A 14,327-nucleotide genomic window follows, 5' to 3' on the forward strand; every position below is an offset into this window, starting at 1 on the left:
AGCGCTCTGGGCCAGCCACGGTGACGTCCTTCTGACGCCAGTAAGGCACTCGGCATCTCGCATACGTCACAAGCTAAAAGGAGGAGAGAGACATGCAGCGTTTAGATCATAACGCATTTGCCAAACTCAAATACTGTAGCACAAGCGTGGCTCAGCATCCCAGAGCAATGCCCGCTGCTGCCCGCAGGCTGGGGCTTTGGGAAGAAGAGTCTTGGGTCAGGAACAACAAAGTACCTACTTTAATTGCCCGTTTTATATAGCAACTGCTAAGATGTATACCTATTTTACACCAGCATAGAGTAGTAGGTGGCTTATAAGACCTCTTAATATCGTTTCCTTCTCTTTCTGTCATAGATTACATATGACAATTCATACTTTTTATTTCCAACATTATCAGATTACTGGGATGACAACTGCCTGCTTCATTGCTATTGTTTTTACTATATCCATGACAATCTGAAATTAATGTACTCTACGCTGCCTGGAAACTCTCCTTCTCACAGCACAGGCTGCCTTTTGGAGATGGAGCACACAAAAAAGTCTTACAGATATATTCACGCAGGAACCCGTGTGTACGTGCAGCACCGCATTTATTTATGGATATTTAGTTTGCGCACACTCGGAGGTAAAGATTCGTACCATGTACAGGAATTATAAATCCAGACACAGTTTGTGGCCTCTGAGCGTTTCTGTGATAAAAATTATAATTCTGGAACTGGTCTTCACTAAGAATCAGGCTGAAACTCATCAATCCATTATCTCACTTAGACCAACAAATAAGCATCAAACAGGAACTTCTTTCAAATCACTGTGGACTTGGACCAATTTTGAAACACTGCCCTAAAGCAGAAAGACTTAGTATCCTATTTATTAGTCCCCCGAGGCCAGCCAGCTTCTCCATTAACTTTTAGCTCAAACTAATAGCACATTCATAAGCAATTTTGTGGGTGACTGTATCTGAGACTTTAAGCTGCTATATTTTTTCCCCTTAGAAATTATCTTTTCGCTTGATGATATGGAATTATTTAGATGACAACTCACATTAAAAGAACCTGTGCTCTTATAGGCAAAGACATTTTTTTCCCAGACAACACTGCTATAAAATTGTTCTAAATCTACTGACTTCAAGGGACAGAGTTTTGCCATGATTAAAAAGGAAGATTTTCATTTGAATATTGCCCTTTTTAATAGCTTGAACAGGCATTTCCACGTCAATAGGTTTTTAGCTATGTTGTCAGATGAAGCTGTTCTGTATTATAATTCTTCCACATGCTTTTCACAGATACTGAATATTCTGCAAATACAAATTACTTTTAAAATGTTTCTTTCTGTCCCTGTTGTATGTACACTTACTGCTGCTTAAGCTTGGCTACGGACAGAAAGACAACAGCTCCCCTTGCTCCCAGAGCTCTTTTTCCTCAGTTACATCTGTTGCACTCAGTAATGCAAGAGAGTTTTTGTGTGTAGTGTTAACATATGTACATGTCCTTCAAAAATACATACAATGCTTGAGTCAGCATTGCTGACTCCATATAATGCTTTGGGAAATTTGTTATGAGAAATTTCGCCATTAATCCAGAGAAGAAATGCAGCTAAGGACATAGACATCCTGCAGTATTCTCACAATTTCAGACAACAAATTCATGTATTTTCCTATCTGCTGTTTTGGCTCCCCAAACATAGCTAACGTGGTCATTTGTATTCCACTCGCTCATTTTTCGGGAAGTTTTGTTTGAGAGACTGCATGGTTCAGAGACAGTGGTAAAGCAGAGACAGAGCCCGTCCCCGGAGGTCACCAGCTCGCAGCCTTGCATCTCTGCAGGGCAGAGGACAGTTTTCACAGGCGGTGACTGTTCAGTGCCTCGCAGGAAATCATGCGGCATTTCTGATTTCAGGTCCAAGAGGATACCTCTGTAATTGTCTTTTAGTGGACCCTCATTATCAATTTCAGCAACAAGTCTAAAGGTTAAGTCCCAAACCAGGCAAGCAGTTAGCCACTGAAATTTTACATGTGCTTATATGCTAAGCTCACCATAAATTAATTGTATTTTCAGCTGATCTCCTGGCCCAGGATACTTTTAGTGAATTACATCTGAATAAAGTAATGATGCTGAACCTCCATCCTCTCCAAAGCAATCTGCATCCTTGCTCAGAACAAGATGGGCAGATAACACGGTACGGAGGGGAAACGCTGATAATGCATCACCCGGACTGCCACAGGGGTTTGGTAGTTGCAGGTAGAAGAGGCTATCTCCAGCAGAAACACGAGTGTTTCGCTGTTCCCCAGAACCAAGCGATATAAATCCCTGACTATGAGCAAAGAAGCTTTTCCTAGCTGAACTAAGACCCTGGCGGTGTCTTAGCTGTGGGTTAATACGGCTTCTGTGGCTTAGACAGTAGAAGAGGACCAGGGAGATTGGGTTATGATGTTGTTTCCCTTTTGAGTGAAGCTTTTATTCCACAGAGGTCACATAAAATTAAGTTCAGGTCTGAAAGCGCTCTTTCCCCTGCACATCCACGCCACGCAGTTCCTGCTGCCTCCCAGCCGCAGGCTCACGGCGATGGGACTGCTGCTGCCGAGCGGCCGAGGAGGCAGATCCGCCATCCCGTGCAGAGCACCCACCGCAGGGGAGGCCCCTTTTCTGCCTCCCCCCTTGGCCCTCAAAGCACTCGCATATTTGAAGGTTACAGACCGGCTTCATGCACTCTGTCTAGTTAAGATGAAAATGTGTGCTGCCCTGATAACCTCTCTGGAATGGCTTTATTGGCCACCCCATCCCCTGCTGATAGACTTATTAGCCCGTACCAACAAGGGGGAGCCTTCTCTCACATAACCACCCTAAGCACCTTATCAAACTTGAGCCAAGACGATAACAACAATCTGAGACCTGATTAATTACTTACTCGCTCTAAAGCTGTAATAATAAATAATAGTGAAAACACAGAAGTAGTTTCGGTGCTGCTAAAACTGAGGACTCCTTGCAAACACAACCTGTCAAGAACAGCTCTGCAACCTGCTTGTTGAAAGCTACTCTCCCTTCTTGCTCAAGCGTATCGCAGGCTGGGCAACTGCTGGCATCTACCTGCTGCATCCCAAGCACCCAACCCACGGCACGGCCGCGTCCCTGCAGCAGCAACTGATGGGGAGCACTTGTCATTAGGGAGGTGACAGAGAAAGAGCCCAGCTATGACGAACAGAAACCCAACGCAACATGTCCCAGGAGGAAGAGACAATTCAAGCAGTGGAGAGGAAACGCCTAAGAATAACTGCTGGCAAAAGAGTAACGCTGGGCAGCGACACTTTATCGGACTGACTGCTGAAGGGGAGTTAGAAGGAAAAGCTGCTCACGCTGCAGCCTGCTGCTACAGGGAGAAATGCCTGGTGCATCGTCCAGCAGGGATGGATGGAGGGAAATTGTGTCCTTCACTCGGAGCTACAATGGCAACCCTTACAATGAGGGACAGAAAGGCAGTTGTGTCAGCAGAACCAGCAAATGAGCTCCAGGTGGGGTCTAGGGCTCTTGTCCGAGCTCAAAAGAAATAACTACTAGAGGAGACAAAGCTGCCAGACTCAGGTCCACTAGTGCTGCCTTCAAAATAGGTCCATTTTTCCACAGACACTGAGGGTTCATTGTCCTGCAAAGCCTGCAGGTACTTGGCACTTCTCGCATCAACTCCTTAACCTCCATCCCCGGGCCTGCAAGCGGGAGAAGAGAATATTTATAGACTGGAGATCTCAAAAGCTCTTCAAACAACTCAGAAGGCCAAAGCTCACTGAAGGTTTCTTGGGCACTTTTAAACATCCTGCCGACTGTTTTTCAAACACTGACCTTTGACTGCATGAGGAAATAAATAGCCACATATATAACAACAGCCTATATGAAAAATAAAAACGCTGACCTTAATAAATCATTAAAGGATTTTTATGCCCAACAGCAAGCACAGACCTTTTATCCCTTATTTCTAGCTTTGCATCTGGCTACTAATCCTGTGAAAACAAGAACAAATTATTTATATTCTTTTAGTATTCCATAAATCAAATATTACTGCAAGGACTGAACTAATATTTTGAGAATTGAATATGGGATTTGGTCTAGCTTGCTACATGCACTGAATCTTAGTCTGCTGTGATATGAAAAGGCTGAGAGATATGAAATGCAGAAAAATAAGGAGTCTGAAATGTAGGCAGCAGGAGGAAATAATTTACGGTACCATTGCCCAGTTTAGCGTCGTATAGTTAGAGAGTTATAAAAATGTAGTTATTGTGCTTTCTGTGTGGTACTTCTGCTTTTGAATGTGGATAGCGGGAATCTTTCAAAATGTTGTTTGTTTGCTTGTTTCATTTTCCCTACATATGAGAAGACATCGATATAGTTTAACTGCAAAAATACATCCATCCACCCTCTGCACCTCCTTTATTAAGCTACTGTCTAGCAAGAAAAAAAAAGCCATATACAGCCACCTGTGTTTTAAAAAAACCAGCAAAACCAGAAGCTGCAAAACTTAAACACACTGATCTGATTTACATCGCGACTGACAGTCTGTAAACCCGCTACGGCAGATGGGTACTCCGAGCAGCCAAGTTACAGCCACCCGAAACGCAGGGTTTATAAAAACACCGTCAGACCTTTAACCGGAGCTGTGTGAGCCGCGAGTGCTTCTATAAACAATATTTTATTGATTAGAATAGGCAGAAACTCCGGTTATTTACAACAGACTTTTTCACAGCATTTATCGACACTCCTAAGGCTCGAAGGGGAAGGAGAGAGACCTGGCAAATATAACAAACGGACTGGATGTAACACCGAACCGCTCCTATAAAACAGCCCTGTGGAAACGAGTTAGCGGGCAAGCCACGAAGCGCACCTTCCTGCTCGCCGGGCAGCACCGCGGGGCCCGCACGCCTTGTCCTGAACTGGGCTCTCCCGGCCGGTGCCCGGCCAGCACTTCTCTGGGTAACTCCTGCCTGGGGCCAGAAGTGGCAAAGGCTTTTTTCCACCACCCACCCCCCTCAAAATAAATAAACGAGCAGTACAAAGGAGGGAGCGCGCTGCATTTCACTGAGATCGCCAAGCAGCAGCGTAAAGCAAATGGAGAATTCAGAAGCAGTGGGAGGGAATGGGCTCCACGGTGCCGTGGCAGCCGCCGCCACGGACCCCACCAGCAGCAGCCTGGGGAAGAGCTGGGCTTTTCCGTAGGAAACAAACGTTATTAAAACTAGAAAAATATTTTGAGGGGATAGTGATTTTCTATCCTTTAGAGAGCAGGATGAGCTATGAGCTGGTGGAAGCCTATCACCTATCTCCTCTGAACGTAGCTGGTGCCAGCAGGCTGGGACGAGATGTCCCACGTGTGGATCTCCTGCTCTCCTCGTGCACCTCATCTGGTGTTCACATGGACAAGCGGTGCGGGAGGGCCCATATTTTTGCAAGGCACACGCTACACCCCTCGCCGCGGGGTCTGAGCATTTATTGCAGATAACTCTGGGAGGGTGACGATGGCCTGTGCGTTCGCACCCAGCCAGCTTTGCACCTCCCGGGTACCTTGATGCCCGTCTGCAAATATATTGTGCAGCGAGATGAAATGCAAACCCACTGGTTGGAGAGTCCTCACCAATGATTTTAACCTCCTGACCTGGAATGAAAAAGGTAATTTGATCACCATGGAAACCGGGTAAAGGCCTCTCCCCAGCCAAAACTGTCACTCCCGTTAAATTGGGCTGAATCATCTGCCTCGGCTCCAAGAGATGGACAGGAGAGGGATAACGCAGCCTGCGGAGGAACTAGCTATCCTTAAGCAGGATAATGATGCATGACAGCTTAAACTTTGGGTCACACCTGGTGCACAAATTGTCAAATATTGTGACAGCAGAAGCGGCTCTCCGCACCCCCGCGTGCCAGCAGAGAAGTGACAACGTTTCTGTGGATTTTTATTATTTCTTCTCAGCAAGGACCTCAGAAATGCAAATGTTTTTGCAGCTTCCGTAGGGGGTAATTTGCTGGAGGCTCTTGCAGGAAACAAACCCTGGTCATTCACAGTGTTGCTGTGAAGGTTTTAACCAGCCCTGTTTGCAGTGGGTCACTTTGAAGGTCTGGGATGTACTGGTCCTCTTCATAAAATGGAACGAGACAGAATTTTTCAGGCAATTACAAAGTTCCACCTCCAAATGAACAACCCTATAGGTTAGTATTAACCTTAGTAATGTACGTATTAGCACTAGTAATACTGGAGTGCCTGGAGATCCCTGGTGAGAGCAAGGCTTCTGCACATCAGGGACTGTGCGTGCATGTAACGTTGAGGGAAAACGACAAATTGCCTTTTTCCAGCTACAAATTCAAGTTCACAAAGACTAAATCACTGTCCCGTGGGCAGCTAGGGAAACCATGCCAGCATCAGGCACAAAAGCTTCGTCCCATGTAAGAGGGCCACGCAAACACAACCAACTCCACCGCCACGTAAACCTACTCTCTGGCCAAACCGTCTCTGCGTGGTGGTGTAACAGCCCCTGATAAAGCCACCTGCATCCAGCAAAGACATGATCCGCTCATCCCATTGCACCATGTGAAACCACCGTGCCACAGCCTGGAACGGTGGCAGAGCCTGCAGTCAAGTCAGCAGCACGTGAAACGGCAAGCATGAAGGTTTGTTTAATGATTTTTAATTAATTTTAATTACTTACAATTTTTTTGAGCAGTAGCTTAACCTCGCTGAATCTCAGCCCCTCTGATCACTCTGGGACTTCTGCCAGCTTCCTCATTACAGATCAGTTCCCCTAACACCATTTGATAATGAAATGGGTTTTAAAAGAAAGGGACAGAAAAAAAAAAATCAAATACCTTCAGCAGAACCCCAGGGAGCTGGAAGAGGATTATGATATGGCACAGAGATAAAATGATAGTTTGGGGGCTTGCTTTATGAATAACGTCTACCTGTGTTGAAAGTGTCCTACTTTTAGAAGGCAAAAGTTACGGGCCTGTAAGGACTCTCCACCTTCACGGCTTCTTGCAGGCTCCCTCCCATAGGGGCAAGCAATTGAGACAGGTAGGAAAGCGAAGGCTTACACCTCGTGCAGCCGAGGAGGAGCAGGTACGTAAACCTGCCCCGGGGACCTGCGCCCAGCCAGGGCGGCAGAGACGGTGTTTCCTATTGCACCCAACCCAACGCATCTCGGAGCATCGCCTGTGGATTTCACCCCATGAATCGGGGGTGCTGCCTCCCGACAACCCTGCCCAGCAGAGCTCTCGCATCCTCCGGGGATTTTTCCAAGTACATCACGTACTTTGTTCGCCCATGACTAGTACATCCTCTCCCCAGTCCCTCTCCCAGCCGACCATTTACCAGGCTCCCCAAAGCCTCAGGGTTATTTCTTAGTTTACTACAGCGTTTACTCCTTTTGCTTTCTCTGATCCCCTCTTTACACCTTCCTTCCAGCTTTTTTAAAAAATTATTTACTTATTCACTGCCCCTGGGATCCTTTTCCACCTGTATCTTGATCAGCATCCAAAAGGTCCTTCTGCACCAAAAGGCACTTGCAAGCTGCATCTCATTCCCTATGAAACTCTGCACGTCTTTGTCACAGCGAGGGTGCAGATGGTGGAAGGTGCTGGTAGCACCGCAGTGTGCCTCTTTTCCTGTTTGTTTTTATTAACACACGCTGCTCTGGTTCACGATTCAAAACTTTCTCCCTGTGGCTCTGATCTCAGCCCAGCTGATCTCCTGCCCAGCAGCCCTGGGCAAGCTTCAAAGGATCTGATGTTTGGGCAGGGGACAGAAAGGAATCTGTAATTTTTGGATGCTCTGCTAAGGCTTATCTGAACCTCGGTGCAGTCTCCAAATCTGGGCTCCAAGTCCCCTAAGAGCACATTTTCATTAGAGATGGTTGGATGCCCACAGTCAGAGCTGGAAATTCCTTTAAAAATGTAAGTCCTTTTGTGGCCTTGCACCCCGGTTTGTGGGCAACAAGGAAGCAGAAAGGAAGAGAAGGATGATGTTTTAGAACACATAAAATGTAAAAAATGAGCAAAACGTTGCATATATTTATCACAATTACTGCCTGCATCATGCTTTGCCAGCAGAGATATTGCTGTTACCACGGTCACCACTGGCCTGAAGGGCTCATGTTTTCAACAGGCTCCTGTTGGTACATATCAAACACATCCTCATGAACACAAATCAAGCACGCAGGGGTGCCGCCAGCGCTGATGGGACCCTCTCCAGCTGAGGATCTGCCCTGAACCGAAGCCGAGACGGGTAGGAGTCCCTGCAAACCGCCCAGCCGGCTGCGAGGCCAGCGTCCCCTGCCCGGAGGGGTGACGGGCAGATGCACCACAGCCATGGCCAGCGGGAGCTGGAACAAGCATCAGAGAGAAACAGGGACCGTGAGCGAAGGTGAATTGGACAGGCGGACTGAGACCATTCCCTACCTCCCAGCCATCGGCGGGATGTGCATAATTCATAGGCCATAGATTGTATATATCTTAGTCATGAAAGTTTAAACAGACTGGTTATTACTATTGACTATTAAAAGGCAATTTTTCCCCATCTGTGACAAGGACTATTGACATTCCCATATCCTTGAAAAAAAGGTAGCTGATGTCCTGGCATCTTCAGAGTCTCACGTCACCTGTGCACACACGTGTTGAGGCATCCGGGTCTCTGAGCCAGCAATGAGTTAACAAACTAGCCGCACTAAAAAAAATTTCTGTCTACTTTTATAACTATCAACAAAACGTGTCATTAACGCACTATTAAAAACTCAAAATCTGATTTTATGCGTTTAGATCTAATGTTTTGCTACCACAGAAGTGAGGCAGGGTTTCCTGTCTGCATAGGCAGCATGGTGGTGTTTTGCATGGGCTGAGTTACTTTGCTATTGTAACCCCCCCGAAACACTGCTGTCAGCACCCACCCCGACCCGCTGCGTGCACATGTTTCTCCTACTGAAGCTTTTCCCGGGGGCTCCTGTTGCGGGGAGGACTGCACGGCTGATGTGCGACATGGTGAGCAGGGCTGCAAGACAGCCCTGGGCAGAGGCTTCAGGGCATCTGTGTGCTCAGGACTTCAACTCCAAATCTTAGTGCCATTCGGAGCCTGGAGCCCCAGAAAGGTGATGCTTTGAGTTGTCACAGGGAAAAGCAGCTAACGCTAAGATAGGGAGGCTGATTTTTCTTCTCTGCAGCCTGTAAGAAAATTAAATTCATGCCTAATGGGCCTAAACACTCTTGGTAGCATTGAAGTGCAAAATTGAGCTAATACCTTTCTGATGTTTAAACAAGTACCCATGATATTTTTATGCCGATCTAGAAGAAGCTCTAAAGCTTTTGGAACTGCCATCACAAACTGAAAGTGAGGTAAGAAATAAAAGGAAAGGAAAATATATTTATTGGTCACAGGGAGTTCTCTGGATAACACAAAGACACAATGTTATGCCAGAATAATTCCTAAAGCTTCTACCTCAGCTGCGGAATTCACTTTTGGGATGCATACGGATAGGACAGGATCAGAGGGTGCTGGATCTGTTGGGGCTTCTCTTCTTTTCCCCCCTGAAGCAAACAAACAATCTCTCTCTGCAAACGCAACAGTCTGTTGCAGTTCTGACCTAATCTTCATCTAGATTAGAGCAACTGAAAGCATACTTTGTATTTACAGCATGGGGAAAAAAATCAGAACTAATTAATAAGCAAACAGTGGCCATCAAAAAGGTGGACACAATCTAGAGAGAAAGAGCTTTGAAAGGTTATTAGCTTCATTCTACCTACTGCCTGTTTGAGCACATATGGGAAAAATTATTGTTTCCCTCTCTGACGTTTGCACTGAGTGAATCGGGAACAGATGTAAGCTGGGCACTGCCGACTCCAGCAGATAAAAGACAATTACAAGCAGAAAATGGAGCTGCTGATAGCATGCAGCTTTCACTCGGGATGTTCAGTTTAGCTACTGGGAAAAAAAAGAGGGTTGGAAACTAAACTCCTGACAGCAGCCGTCTCTTGCTGCAGACCTGCTGATTCAAGCATCACACAGCTCCTTGCAGACGCATGTAGAAATGTTTAAAGGCTCAATTTGAGCCATTTGTTTCTCATTTTTGAGCCCTCATTAAAATAATCTGTTCTGATTGTCTGTGGGAGCTATTTTTTGCTCCTCTAAATGGTTGCAAAAGACAGCACAGATTAGAAAAGGAGACTCAACCCTGTTAAGCCTGTGACTCATCAGATCCAGGCTCCTGCTCGGGCTGGCTTCCAAAGCAGGCAGAAGCCCCTGCAAAGTGGCCGAGAGAGGGGCAAAGGCCCTGTCGCACCCTCTGTGAACAAGAGGTTTGAAAAATTTTACCTTCGTCGATCCATACATATGGCATATGGGCAACTCTGTGACACCTGCTTGCAAGCTACAGGCAGAAGACGCTTTGTGGAAGGCCAGGCTTTCTCCTCACTCCACGGAGTGTCCTGCTGCAAACACTAACTCGGGATGAAAAGGTCTTGCCTTCCCATGCAATTCTTCTATTTTTGCATACGGAGTCCCAGGCTGGAGAGGCAGAGCACTGACAGCACATGAATGTATTTAGTGGGCATGATGGTGTTGGGTTGATGGTTGGACTGGATGATCTTACAGGTCTTTTCCAACCTCAATGATTCTGTGATGTGTAACCAACCCAGAGAAACGGTGGTTTGCAGGAATTTGTGAAGACCTAAATAGTGTTATTTGCTATTCAAACCATATGTAACCAGAAAAGTGCCGGGAGCCATAACACGAACTTACTTCTTCCATTCCTCCCTCTGTGACTGCCCCACACTCCAGTATCATTAGCTATCATGGTGTGCCTACAAGACCAACTTAAATTCCTTTAGATTACCATCACCTCTCACCTAAACACTCTGAGCTACTAATTAAAAGACCAGACTGCGAGCCCCAAAGTTGCAATCAGTGCTCAGCTTTTTTGCAGCCAGTTGAGCATCCTTCCAGGCACAGGTAGGCAACATTTCCAAGGGATGCCAGAATCCATCATTCCGCTCAGGCTTGAAAACAAGCTCAGGAATTCCAGTGCACATGGAGCAAAAGTCCAATCCTGCCTGTGGGTGCTGAGCTCAGAGCCCTCCCAAAACAATTCCTGCCGTTTCACTCCTGCCGGCACACCCCATGGGAGATTTGGACACACCGGCTGTATCTCCTGGGTTCCCAAGTGATCGCCCAAAACTCTGGACAATTTGAGTGACAAGATGCCCCACAACCTCTCCTGGTAATTAATATACCAGGGTCAGCACCTTTTCACCTCTTCAGCACAAAGGATTTTAAAAAACCTCACTCTATTTCGTCTCATCCTTTCTCTATTAACCTGCAGAAAACACCTTTTGTTTTAGTGCCACGCTACAGTGAATCAGTTTGTTCTTTGAGCATTTAAATGTTCCTATCATTGACATTTTTAAAGCTATGAAAAAGGATTTTAATTGGCCGAAATGCTGATTGCCATAACAACTGGCTAATGAACCATCTGTTAGCATATGTAATATTTATTTATACATTTAAAAAACGCAGCTAAAGATCAGGACGGGCTCTTTTTCAAGGACAGGGGCAGCTCGCTCCCCGGGCAGATGGGCAGGGAAGCACAGGGGGGAGTTTTACAGCCTGCAAGGTCCACGGGGACGACTGTGAGCCTCTGGCCCACCCCTCACATAGACATCGCGAGCTGTGAACTTGTCCCCCGGCCATCCCTGCTGCAAGTTCAGCAGCTCGTGACGGGCAACCAGGAGGGGAAGAGCCTGCTCGGCAGCGCAGGGCTGCCTTGCTCCGGGACACCCTTCCCTCCTCCGATGCAGAGAGCAGCAGCGAACAAACCAGTGCTAGAAGATCTGGGCAAATGCAAATTTGGGACCAGCCACTCTGGGAGCAGCACTTATCGCTATCCTCCTCCTACCCCGCTCTCGGGGCAGGGCGACGCAAGCCCAAGTGCTCAATGGTGACGTGAAAGTTCACGTTGCAGATGAAGAATAGATGGGAGTTCCCCTAGAGCGTTTCACCAAGCTGTGTTCCTTGCGAGGAGTTTGCATTTTTAGGAAAAGCTTCTCCCGCTCAGCCCCCATCTGCCAGCAGACACCCAGCCCGTGTGAAACACCCTCGCTTCGGGCGCTGGGGTCTGATCCTGACCCGACCTAAGGCAGCCTGTGCTCCCCTCAAACGATAATGGCTGTTGGAGGCAATAAACCCTAATTATTGCTTAGGAGAGCCCAGGCCCGCAATCCCCCTTCACCAATTGAGCAGAATGATGCTGGAGGTTTAATGGGAGGAGATGTATTTTTAGACTCTTGATAAAGAGGGAGAAAAGAAGGGAGCAGAGAAAGCCCCATTCCACAGAAGTCACATGCATATGCAAAAGAAGCCTAATTGCCCCTCTTTAGAAACTAATCATTCGGGATTTTACAAGCCACATTATAGAACCTGACATGCTTATTTTTCCTTTTATTATGTTTGTAAGCAGTGATCCTATTGAAAAGAAAATCAAACCCTATTTTTACCAGTCACAACCATCTCCCTTTCTCTTTCTGCCTGCTTTATTTTATTTTATTTTCCTTTCTTTCCATCAGTTGAATAGAACAGCATTTTCATGTGTATTAATTGCCCTGTAAAATGCCCTCAAAGTCATTAGAATTCCCCATTCAAAACTATTATCTGTGTCATTATGTCTTTGCATTATATTTATTTAAATGTGCCTCTTCTGAATTAGCTTATTTTTAACAGCTAGCCATGCCTGAAATATTGTTCCAGGCCAAGCTGTTCTCAAATCTTTATTTTTTTTTCAATGATAACTTGATGTTTTATCCTGAGAGGAGTCATAGTTTTAGGCTTTTAACCCTCTTTTCTATTTCAGAAAGGTAGGCAATAGCCTTGCAGAAATTTTTTTGTGAACCCACAAGACTTTCTTACACCAGAACTGCAAGGTTTACAGCTGCAGTTCATGGCTGTCATACCGATTTAAATCTGCTGATTGCAAAGATGATCAAAAGAAACACACAACATAATTTCCTAAATGTAATGCAAAGTTGCTCTTCCCCCTCAAAATATCCACGTCTGATTTTCCACCCATTCTGAGAGATAATTTTGTCAATACTTCGAGCCCACCATGGCTTGAGTAGCTGGACTTCTAGAAGCACTTGAAGGTGAAGAATTTGAGGCAGCACTCCCTACCCCCAAGAGCTACTTTGTGGAAATATTTCTTGCTTGGAAGGGAAGGTGCCGGAGTGGGAAGCTGGTTTCCTGACTGACCTCCCTTGCTCTTTGGGGCCAGAGCCACCCTGACACGCTGCGTGCTTTTCCATGCCGAGAACCTCACCTGAGGCTTGGACACCTCCAGGCTGAGGTCTGGACCCAAGCACAGGAAAGAGCCCTTAGAAAAATTAGAGCCCAGAGACTGAAATCAGTGCTTCAGCCCAGAAACTCCCTTTCTTTCCCTGCCGTCCGCTCATCGGGGTTATCCCTGAAGGAAGGAGCCAGATTAGCACCGCACCAGCATCCTCCCCCCGGCTCCAAGCAAAGCTCTCCTCCTGCTTCGCACCATTTTCATATTTTAATTAGACCAGCCGTTCTGCGTCTGCCTTCATTAACTGACACCCGCAATTATTGAATGTGTGGATGCCGAACTAGCGCACGCCCTTCCCCCCGAGACCCGGCTGCAGCGCTGGGTCCCCCCTTTGTGCTCCTTGTTTAAACATTCAGGACGGATCCTCTCCTATGGCAGACACATTCATGCCTCCGACCATGCGAGCTGCTGTCCCTTTGGTCACGCAGAAGGTCCTCCGTGGCTGCCAAACCGCGCCCCTGCCTCTCGTTATTTCACCACCCCGGAGACCATTCCCCTTTTCTTCTCGTGTCACACACCGGGATAACCGGCAGCTCCTGCTGAATTACTGAAGCAGGCAGCGTTAACCTGTGGTCTTACCACAGTAACTTCCCCGCCTGCCCCTTCTTGCCAACACTTTGTGCTTTGAGGTCAAGTTTTTAAAGGCTGTAACACTCCCCTCGGTACCCTCCTTTCTCGGCGCGCTGCGAAGAGGGAGCCAGGGACGTTTGAAACCATTCCATCCCTCTGGGATCCAGAAAAACCCTTCATCTGTGCATGGGGAAGGAAACACACACTTGCTGTAGCATCTAAATTTATCCCGTGTTAACAGCGAGGCTTGGCCAAATCCACACAAGTCCACAGTCGGTATGCGGGGTAGGTTATCAGCCCCAGTCCAGTGCAAAAATCAAACAAAGCACAGGTCCCTTTGCCACGCTGCCCTTCCGAAGGGACACAGCTCAGCCCGAGACTGCAGCCAGGCTGCAGCGGGCGCAGAGAGCTC

This window comes from Gavia stellata, chromosome 30, assembly GCF_030936135.1.
Source record: "Gavia stellata isolate bGavSte3 chromosome 30, bGavSte3.hap2, whole genome shotgun sequence".
Classification (NCBI taxonomy): Eukaryota; Metazoa; Chordata; class Aves; order Gaviiformes; family Gaviidae; genus Gavia; species Gavia stellata.